This window comes from Dendrobium catenatum, unplaced genomic scaffold (genome assembly GCF_001605985.2).
Source record: "Dendrobium catenatum unplaced genomic scaffold, ASM160598v2 fragScaff_scaffold_948, whole genome shotgun sequence".
Classification (NCBI taxonomy): Eukaryota; Viridiplantae; Streptophyta; class Magnoliopsida; order Asparagales; family Orchidaceae; genus Dendrobium; species Dendrobium catenatum.
The window spans coordinates 33,044-44,426 of record NW_021319410.1 but is presented as its reverse complement, the minus strand read 5'-3'; the positions used below and the strand labels follow the sequence as shown (position 1 = coordinate 44,426).

The window sequence follows — 11,383 nt, the reverse complement described above, 5'->3', positions numbered from 1 at the left end:
TGTGTAAATGTGACCGACTGCCGTTACTCTGCCCGATTTTCGTACGATTTCTGATTTGGTTGAAATTGATAGATTGAATTGATATGTGCATGACTATTGATATGATCGTTTTAGATTTCTTTATTATTGATTATTGCATCGATTATTGCATTGACTGATTGCTACTGAAAGACAAGTGGGAACATGGTTGAACGTTGGTTGGAGATAGACTTGACCTGTACAGGATGGTGGGCCGACGGGCTTTCCTTTAAATCATAGATCATGGATCATGGATCATGGAGGGAGTTATTAAGGAGTTTATACACCGACGGCGGCCGACGGGCAAAAGAGTGACGACTCTTATTAATGGAGCCAACGTATGACTATCTACACAGCAATACGGATTCTACAACAGCAACATAGCCAGCGTTTGTGCTTGTCTAGTAAGACCATGGAATGATTGCATCGTATGGATTTCCTGATGTGCATGGAATCACGGATTTACTGTATCGTACGGCTTCATTGATTTCATTTGATCATGGATACTACTTGATTATTGATCATTGATATTGATATTGATATGGACATGGACGGCATAGATTCATAGATTCATTGATACCATTGATTTATGCATTGATTCGACTTGCTACTGTAGATTATCGTATTGTCTTCCGATTGATTTGATCGACTTGATAGTTAGACTGGATTTGATTGATTGATCGATTTGACGGATTTATTGATTTATCGTATTGCTTTTCCGATTGATTTTATCGACTTGATTGATTCATAGATACCGGCACTAATATTTGATATGGATCATGCGTATTGAGTCATAGAGATTGACACTGATATTGATATAGATTGTATTGATTCACCGGCACCGATATTGATATGGATTCTGTGTATTGATAGATATCGACAGCGACATGAATATAGATTGTATCGATTGATGGATACCGATATCGACATTGATATAGATATGATATTGACATATGAATATTATTGATAGACAGATCCTGATAGGTTATTGATATACTGATACATTGATTCGTCGTGCCGTACATTGACTCGTCGTGCCGTTTATCGATGGATTGATTGAATGCCGTATGGATTTGATTATTGTAGAATTGATTTCTTTGATTTCTATTGGCCTGATGATTTCATTCTAGTGATTGATTTTCCAATTGATTTTTCGCCGTACTGGATTCGATTGTTTTATTGGGACTTGAGCTGATTGATATAATTGACTGGAAAGTGCTTTATTTATTGAGATGCTTTCCCTACTGTAGCATCGTACGTCGTCATTATTGAATCCGTCGTAGTGTCATTGAACATAATTGGATTGATTGTTTGCAAGAGTACGTTCTGACACGAGTCCCTTATTGAATTAATTGACGCTATTGATTGCTATTAATTGATACAGACACCCTATTGATTTGATTGATGATATGGATACAATGAATTGAGTAGACGATACGGATTAGACGACACGATTGATTGAACTGATAATATTGATTGACTAAAAAGGGCTACGATGAATAGATATTGACTGAAAGCACTTATTGATTTGCATGTGCCCCCCTAGCCCCCCCCCCTAAATCCGCCACTGCTTACAAAGGTGCTCTCACAATCAATGTATGGAAAGAAATTAATGACAAATATAAGTTCCTACAGGCAATTATAAGAGACTTGTCATTAGCTCAATACACAAGCAAATATAATAGTTTTCCAGTTGACGTTCATAGAGAAAGTATTTGGGTGAATATAACATCTCAATTATAGACAACCAAGCAATGTCAATCCAATACACATGTCATCTACAAATAGAGGGATTTGACCCACGGTGATTATAAAGGTGCCCCTTACAACCAATGTTAATCAAGCATACAAGCACTTACGGGTTGCTATATAGAGGTCCATCATATACACTAAATGCTGCCTACGAGAAAATGTGGAGGGACGATAGCAAACATAAGTGCCTACAGATAATGCTAGAAAATTTGCATACAAAGTAACCTGCTTGCAAAAAGAGATATAAAGAATATGGTGAATGTAGTTATCAACAAACAAAAGCAGGAGATTTATTAGTGCACATTAATCCACTTGTAAAAAGCAACAAGTAGTACAGGACAGTCTACCTGCATGAAACGGGAAAATGACCATAGTATGATGCCATGCCACCGGATCTGCAACTTGAATACAGGCGGACATAAGTCTTGTACGAACTTCCAAATAGAGCGCTATATTCAAATGACAATTGCCCATACAATTAACCAGTGTTAAATATTATCAAAATATTCCCGCGGATGCACTATAATACCTGTATTTTCTTTAAATTGTTTTACAGTTCTATTATTTAAGGAGTTCTGTCACTTGAGCCAAAATTTGTAATTCTTAGTCTGTTTTTTACTGCCCCCTTAGATTAAAGTATAAGGGAGATTAGAGAAATGCAATATACTTGTATTAGGAGATCTTAGCCTGTCTTGCGAGAGTAACTCTATTGTTGGAGAAAGGAATATGGAGAAGATCAATTGATCGTTCTCATTGACAAATTTTTTATTACTTTTCTTATAACTCTTCTTTGAATGAATGAACGAAAATGAGTTTGCTTGTATATTTCATGACCAGCTAATTTTCTAGTTTTGGGCTAATAATATTATAAAAGCATATCAAGTACTAATATTGACTCTTGCGCCTTTAATAAATATATAGATGTTTTCAATATCCATCGTTCTTCATTTAATGTATATAATGGTCATATATGTAGTCTATATCTAGTGTGATGTATAGTCTCGACAGAAGAATGTTGGAACAATTACGAGTATTGAAATAAAATATTGGCATGTCTAGATATATGATATTCGAATATTTTAGATTCTATGGAGATAGTAAAATTTTTTTATGAAAATCATAAATCTGTCTTTTCACCTTTACAAGCTCGACAAAGTTCTAGTGATGCAAATGTTTACATCTAAGAGTAAGAGTCTCATCATGAAACATATGTTGTTGCATTTATTAGTCTAAAATATTTATTTTAATTATTATCAAATCTTCTTGTAAGCTTTCTTTAAGTGATAAAAAATCAAAAATATTCATTTTTACTTTCAGTAGGATGCATTGTGCATTTGAAGTAAGCAGTAGTAGTGTCAGTACAATTAAACAAAATACTTCTTTGTGGGATCGACACTTTATTCTGATTTTTTATTACTTAATCGACGCATATACTTGTGTATTTTAGTAGCGTTTCATTATTTTTATATCGAAGAAAACTTAAGTATATTAACACATCAATTGAAAGCAAGCACCAATTCAATTCGAGCTCCCCATTAGAGATCGCTTGGAAACATTGTCATTTGCCTGTTGTAAGCTAAAAAAAATCATCTTTATTCCTAAATAATACTAATTGCATGTCTACATTTGATATTTTAGTTGAATCAGTTATGAGTATCTATGCAAAGATATAACCTTAATTTTATTTCAAGATTTATTAACCTATTTTCTATATATTAATATTGAGGGTTCAGATAATAACTTACTGCATGTAAGTGCCAATAAAGTTGTAGCTCCCACTTATCATCAATAATATTCTAAATTTGTTTGTAGTTATTTTCTTCTCCTCCTAAGTTATTGATAAACATTTCTTTTAATTTTTAAAATTGCGTAATTGTGTATTTAAAAGCCTCAAAATAAAAACAAAATTTACGTAAAGTGATAATAAATGTCAAAAGTGATATTTTATATAATACCTAAATAATATGTTAAATGATGATATATTAACTTCCTATTGAATTATGAATTAACAAATTGACATACATATGAAACAAAAAATTACACAAGATATAAAGTGACAAGTGATAAACTCCGTGAAATAGACCTACAATCGAAATATTATAAGAGAAAATAATATTAAATATAGAAATTGTATAAAAGTATCATATAACATCAATTTCAACTTAAAATTTCTTTTTTCTCAATTATCTAATCTTTTACATTTGAATTCATAATGAAAACTAAAATAATTGCTAACAACTTAGAAATCATCTGCACTATCATCACTAAGGTGGTCTTTATCTGAGTTGTCTCTATAACAAATTGGTGTATCCCATGCCTCATTCGGTAGAGTCGAATGCCTTCCAATATGTTTCTTTTTAATTTATTTCAATCATATTCATCTTTTAGAAATATTTTCATCAACATAAACATGAGGTGGTGGTGTGCAGCTTTCAAGCGATTGTCAGTGATGGCTATGACGATGTTAGCTGCGGCAAAGGCCGTGGGCTGGAGGTAGAGGCAATCGAGAGGAAGTTGTTGCACTCAAATGTGCTTGAAGTCATGATTTATTTTAGTTTTAACAAAAATATATATATACAAATAGGGTGAGGCGTAAGCCTCATGCTAGCGAGGCGTGCCTCAAGACAAGCCTCAGCCAAGCTAACGCGCAAGCCTCATAAAAAAGCTGGAGGCGTAAGCCTCATTTTACTAGAATTGCGTTGAGGCGGGCCGCAAGACGAGCCTCATATTGCGCAATTTTAAACAATGATTTCTTTTGCTTCATCTATAATATTGTATATGAAGCCCATAACAGGCGGCTTCTTCTCAGCATCCACCATTTTTAGAACCTGTATTAGTGGCTTAGTGGATGTGATAACATACATCTGCCAATTCTATCATTTAGAATAATCTTTTTGACACCTTTTCCCTTAGATTTTTTTGCCCAAACATAACTCAACCACTATGTAGATGTGAACATGGACTCTAAAAGTTATTTAGCCTCCAACATACTCTACAAAGTTAAATAAGCTATAATAAATTTGATTGTTACATATCTAAGTAATTTTTTTTCTTTGAGAATTTTCTCATAAGCACTAAAACTCAAGAATAATTATAAATAAATTTACTTATTTTTTTTAGTTTTTGACAATGTATTCTTGTACTACGGTAGCTCCCTAAGCTTCTCAAAGATGAGATGTATGTAATATGTGGCACATCGAGTCCAATATAAATATTTTCTCTTTTTCACAAGTTTGTCCCTGCTGACCTATAAACATTGGCATTATTTATTACTGCTTGAGCTACCAAGTGCTCTCCAATCTCCTCAACAACACTATCAAGTAATCCAAAAAGAAATTGAGCATCTTTCACCTGATCAGATGCCTCAATTGATTTTAAAAATACAATGTCATAGGTTATTGATTAGTATGTTTATTAGACTTATGCTATTCACATCTAACCATTTATCAAACATGATTGTAACACCTGTTTGGGCCCAAATCTTTTTAATTTCCTCAATACTTCTATCAGTATTACTCTGCTCCTTCAAAATGTCTATCCTTAAATTATATATGAATGGAGGTTTTAACCCTCTCTCATATGCTTCAATTGAACCCTTCATATTGTAGTAAGAAGGGGAGGTTGCAACATTAAATGTGATAGCATTCTCATGGAAAATTCTGCTTATATCCATATATAATCGCATTCGTGCCTCCCTAGCATTCTCTGGGGTTAGCTTTTGTGCGGTAGAAGACCTGCATTATTTTTTATCCTCTGATGTTTGTGTCATGTAATGATCCATGGGACCCCTTGCATACCTAAAGGATTGCAATGATGAAGATGAATCTCAACTGCTGCCTTCGCTCCTGTAGTAGAAGCCCGCATCAAAACTATCATTAATTTGTCTTTGTGCGAGGTGCTTTGACATTATTGACTTATTCATGCATGTTTTGATCTCTTCTCATAATGTATCAGACACTTTGGCATATTGTGTGACATTCTTGGGTGATCCGGATAAGTGCTCCTTCATCCTAGTCATACTACCTTTGATCACTTTCTCGTAGTAGCTACATTTCAAATACACGTACAACTTGTAGTTGCCTCTCACATGGGTCTTTCAACTATACTCGACGTGGTTTTGTCTTTTGCTTCTGACCATCCTCTACAAAAACCTTGCAAGAAGTTAAAAACATAAAAAGTAAAAGACAGTCACCATTTAGTATTACATTATTTAATATAGCATTCAATCAAATATGCTGCACCTGAAAGATAATCCTATTATCTCTGTAATAATATTATAAGATAACACTCTTCTTAGTATAGCATTATGTCAAACAACCCTTTTTAAATATATTTCTTGATTTGCTCTAATGAAAACATCCAAAACTCCATTAAGTCACCTTCCACATGAACATGTATAAAAAATCAAGAGTTTAGCTTTGGTAGGCCCTAATTAGATCATGAATGTAATCCATCAAAAATCTAAATCACTTATTGACCAAGCCTAATTTTTAAAATCATTTATAATATGATGGACTGGATCCAAATTAACTTCATTTGAATCAATTAAAATTAATCTAAATATTAAACTATATTTACATATACAAAATAAATATGACCCATTATATTTAATATAAAATCTAAACTACACACCAACTACAAAATATCTCATCCTCCTTTCTAATTACTGAACCACAGTTGTTCGATCCGAAATCTCAAACCTCAACAATTAGCTTCCCAATCAGATATTAACAACAAATATAAACCCACAAGCTCCACGTATTTAGTTATTACATCGTGAAAGCAATTAAACTCGAACAACAGGGATAGCTGAGCTGAAGGAGGCAAAGAAGCTACTAGATCAAGCAGGCAAAGTCGAATACATTCGAAGGTGAATGTCTTCGAGCAGCGACAACGCATGTGAAAAGGGAGAAAGATGGCTACTGTTGTAGCGAGCAAAGCTCCCGTCATTACTTCTAATACAATAGGAATGGCGTTGTCAAACTGTCTTGATGTGCAATCTGATAGGAAGGGTGTCATCGAAGAAGGTGAAGAAGCTTTCAGTGATTGTTCAAAACTCTACCAGTAGGCGAAGTAGAACAGCAGGGATGGAATGCCGAAGTTCCCTAGGGTACAAGTTGGTAAAGTTATAAAAACCTTTGCTTTCAATTTTGACTTAGGTTTAAGATTAAAAAAAATGATTTAAAAAGAAGTGTTATTTGAGACGGACACCTCACAAAAAAGAGGAGAGGCGTGTTGGTTTGTATGCCTCACAAACAAAGATCGATGTGTGCGCCTCGAGGCATTTCTTTGAGAAATTATGCTGAGGCGCGGCACTTATTGCGCAATTTTAAAAAATGTATTCTTTGGTGGCATTATTTTAATAAAGAATTGATTACTTTTATTTGCCGACTTTTTTTTTTTAACGCAGTTAATTGAGATCGGTGAAACTTGGTTATCCTAGGAAAATTAATTACCCATTTGACATTTTTAATGGCTTTCATTTACCCTAATTTTCGAAGCAGTTCTAAAATATCTGAAAACATAAAATGACAGGAAAAAAGTTGTTTTATTGAAAGTTGAACTAAGCTTCTTCGATTAGTACTTTTTAATGAATTTTAGATTTTTTTTCTTAATTAGTCAATAAATTTGTGTATCTTTATTAAACAAGATATCATATTATAACTGTATGAATTTCATAAGAATTTCATTTCAGTCTTTTAATTATTTTATATTAGTGTTACCGTAGTTTTTTTTTTCCAAATTATTTGAACTTTTACAATATTTTAATAATAATTTAAACATGTTTTTATTTAACATTTAGCTTGGCGCCATTTGGCAATGTTTTATCTTGTTTAATTTTTTATTCATGTCAACATACTCGTTTTGTAGGAGTTTGAATAACAGCCGTAACTGCCGGTTGCCGTTGAACTACTACCCTCAATGTCGGTCACCCGCCACTATCTTTTTTATCAAACCAAACAGTCCTTTAGTGGATCCCTAAAATAATTTAGGTGAAAGTGAGAAGTACATCCATCAGTACTGCGTTATTGTGAGCACAGTGCCATTACATATATAACAACTGCAAAGGAAATGAAATGTGAGTTAATTTCCGGATTAACATGCTTGTATCAAAATGTTTGCTTTGGTTTAAAAAAATTGAGAAATTTCCTGTTAGATTACCTGCATACAATTTAGTATATTCCTCTGTCGTTTTTTCAGGTTGAGGATAGAAGTTCGGCGGATGTTATCTTGTTTGATGGGCGCTGTGTAAATTAGCCAATTTCACGAAATTGTACATAGAGAACATGTCCCATGTTGGAACTTTTATTTGGTCCGGTGTAAGGATGCAAAGGAACATCCAGTCATAGGCAAAATCCCGCCTATACCGAGGTGTACCGAGTTTTTTGGAAAAACTCGGTACACCTCGGTATAGGCGGGATTTTGCCTACGACCGGATGTTCCTCTGCATCCGGTCGGAGGACGTAATAATTGTTTTTTCCCATGTTGATGTATTTTTGTATCATTAAATCAAACGCTTTTTTGAGGAGCAGTTCAGAATTTTTTGGGGTTGAAAATCGTATCTAAGATATAGGTGCTGTCAATTGACTGCGTGATGAAACGCTGAGGAAACCAGCATGATAAATCACTCTTTCTTATGATGCGGGGTAGATCTATATCAAATCATACTGCATTAGGTTAACATAAAATCAAATAAATTTAGGGGCTGTTTGGTTGCCTGAATTAGGAGGGTAAAGTAAAATAAATACATGTATTTACTAAATTTGGCTGTTTGGTTAATTTTGAGTGGAACAAAAGGAAAACCTCCGAAGCATTAGGCGTGTATTACGTGAGGCGGATCTCGCGACTTTGAAAGCCGCTCAAAATGAGCGGGTTTGAAATTCTTCGCTCGAGTACCAGCCCCGTGCCATCCCTCCTGCGAAGAGCGAAGTCGAACAGCCAAGAGGGAGCCAAAGTCGAATAGCAACGAAGGAAAGGAAGGAGAGATCCGTGCGGTCTGTCGCTCTCATGCGAATGAACGAAGTCTAACGACGACAAGGGAGCTGAGAAGCGACGGTGCAATCTATGCACCCCCTGCGAATCAACGAAAATGAACAGCAACGACGAAAAGGAGAAGATGAAAGGCGAACCCAGGTCGTCTTTCTGGGTTGGATGAGTTCGGACACTGAAATGGAAATCGGCTAGATCAATCAGTGGAAGCAGTGGTTCGGATTTGGAAGAGGTCTGGCAGCAGGAATTTTGTGGAGGAAAGAGACGAAGAGCAACCGATGACTTTCATTCGATCTGCATTTTATCAACATGAATGGTGAAATTGAGCAGGATTTATGCATGCAAAAGATGAAATAGGTCGGCACCATTGCAGGGAATGGGGCACTGCAGCGGGATTTCTGCCAGGTATTCAGAATGATTTCAGCATCTGCTTGCTTCAATTTTGAATATAAAGGAGTTTTCTTAGCATCCGTTAATAATGAATTGTGGCAAGATGGTAATATCCGTGGGAAAACTTATATGATGTATTTCAACAGCAATGAAAGCTGCAGGTGCAAGCAGAAGAGTTTTTCAGCTTCTTGATCGTGTGTCCTCTATGCCAAAATCTGGTGATATCTAAAGAGGTTCATGGAGATGACTATCTTATGCAGTTTGTGGTAGCACAGAAGCTTGAAGAACAAGTTCTGATGGGGTTGACCGGTTGAGAGAGGAGAATATTCACCTCATAAATAAAGACCATGTTGACTCATTCACTGAAATTGTAGTTGCTTGTTTGTCAAATGAAGAACCAAAAAGATGATGCTGGAGTTGTTAATTTCCTATCTGAAGTCCAGCCTTTTGTTTTTGCCAACACTAATTTAATTCTGTCAGGCTTGGGGGTGTTAGCTGTTGTGGTGCTTGCTATCGCATTTGTTTGTTTTAAATTTTTTAATTTATTGTTGTTTTTTTGTCTGTGTAACTATATAATCTTTGGGCTTTCGTTTGATAGATATGTTGCAAAAAAAGAATTGTTTTTGAAATCATGTAATTTATTCATATTAACAGTTTTTGCTTTCAATTAAGATTTTTTTTTTTTACATTATTTATATTTATTTATAAATCAATTTTATAGTATAAAGATTTTTTTTAAAAAAAATTGTTTTAAAAAGCAGCTTTAGCAAGTAATATTTTATCCCAAATAATGCTTAAGAGCCCTTCAATTCGAGTCTTATGAATGTAAAAAAAATATTGAAATTTGAAAATAGCGATGCGAGAGGTTTTGATGAAAATACTAACAAATGATTGCATGAGTATTCATGATTTCTATCAAATTATTTTAAAAAAAAATAACTTTTACTTTACTCTGGATCTATCTAACCAAACAAGCGAAATATTTCTTATGTGTTTATTTTGCAGACAACCAAACAATCTCAACGTATTCTAAATACAATACATTTACTTTACATCACATTTACTTTACACTGCATTTCTTTTTCAGGCAATCAAACAGCCCCTTAGTGGAATGCTAGTGTCGTGTGAACCCATATTCATTTGGTCCAAGGTGATAGGTGGCTTTTTGGTTGGTTAGGTAATTATATTTTGCTACAACAAAATCAAATCTTTATTATACTATATAGGTTTAGTTATATGATATCATTATCAAATATTTTTACTATCAAAAGTTTTTCTTTTTATTACCATGCAACATTCTTAATAACACTTTTTTTTTTACATAATAATTAGTTTTTTCATGCACAATTTAAATTAATTAATTCGGAATGATTTTATAATTTTTGTAATTTAATTAATTTATTTTCTATAAGAAAATAATCAATGTTAGTTTTACTATATGTTATATTCATTCTTATAAGAAATGAGATGCTCATTTTTTTCGTTAATCATAGCCTAGAGTGAAATATAATATGGCTTTATCTTTTTAATTAGTTGTTCCAAACTCAACCATTATGAATGTTATGAAAATCTTTTATTATTCTACTAAAATGTCCATTTAAATCTCCATTAAAATTTATTTTTGAAGAGGTGTCTTTTGTTTTAATTTTTTTGCTATTCTAAAATTTAAATTTTGAACATAAATTTTAATTTTGCGTTATAAATTATAATTTTATATCTAATTTTATTAATTTGTACAATGTTATAATTTTGTCTTATATATAATAACATCGTCATTTCTATTGTGACTTTTTTTAAATTTTGAACTATCGATCTCATTAGCCTTCTATGCAACTCATTTAGTTTTTCTAATGAATATAATATTTATCTTCTTATTTATCAAAACATCTATTAATTTCATACTTTGCCTATAAGAGAATATATATTTTAAGTTTATATCCTAATTATAGTATAATGGATTAGCTCATTTTATCACATCCATCCATGATGTGGGAATCCTTTCTTATTTAACATTATTTTCGAGCATTGATATAGTGGCTCTTACACACTTCTTATTGTATTCAAGTTATAAAATCAGTCTCTTTTATGGAACGCCCTAGCATGAACATACTATATTAAGGAATTCATGTCATAATTGTTCGACGAGTTTTATGTTGGCTATCGATCATCTAAAAAAACCCTCTATTTTTCTCATACATAGCTTGGGACCTGTCAATGGCAATGTTTGGTAAAT

The 11,383-nt window shown here is 33.3% G+C and overlaps 1 protein-coding gene and 1 long non-coding RNA gene across 2 annotated transcripts in view; both read left to right on the top strand.

Annotated features, from left to right (window-relative positions):
• Positions 1-8,140, top strand: part of LOC110094291 — an 83,933-nt gene extending 75,793 nt beyond the window's left edge. The window contains exons 7-8 of the mRNA XM_020819486.2: positions 7,642-7,849; positions 7,972-8,140. The gene's annotated coding sequence lies outside the window, so the exon portion shown is untranslated. The remainder of the gene's footprint in view (positions 1-7,641; positions 7,850-7,971) is intronic.
• A 29-nt stretch (positions 8,141-8,169) lies between these two features.
• On the top strand, positions 8,170-9,787 carry LOC114580326. The gene is made up of 2 exons (XR_003701687.1): positions 8,170-9,165; positions 9,297-9,787. It is a non-coding gene; the product is annotated as an uncharacterized LOC114580326 (long non-coding RNA).
• Positions 9,788-11,383: the final 1,596 nt, after the last annotated feature.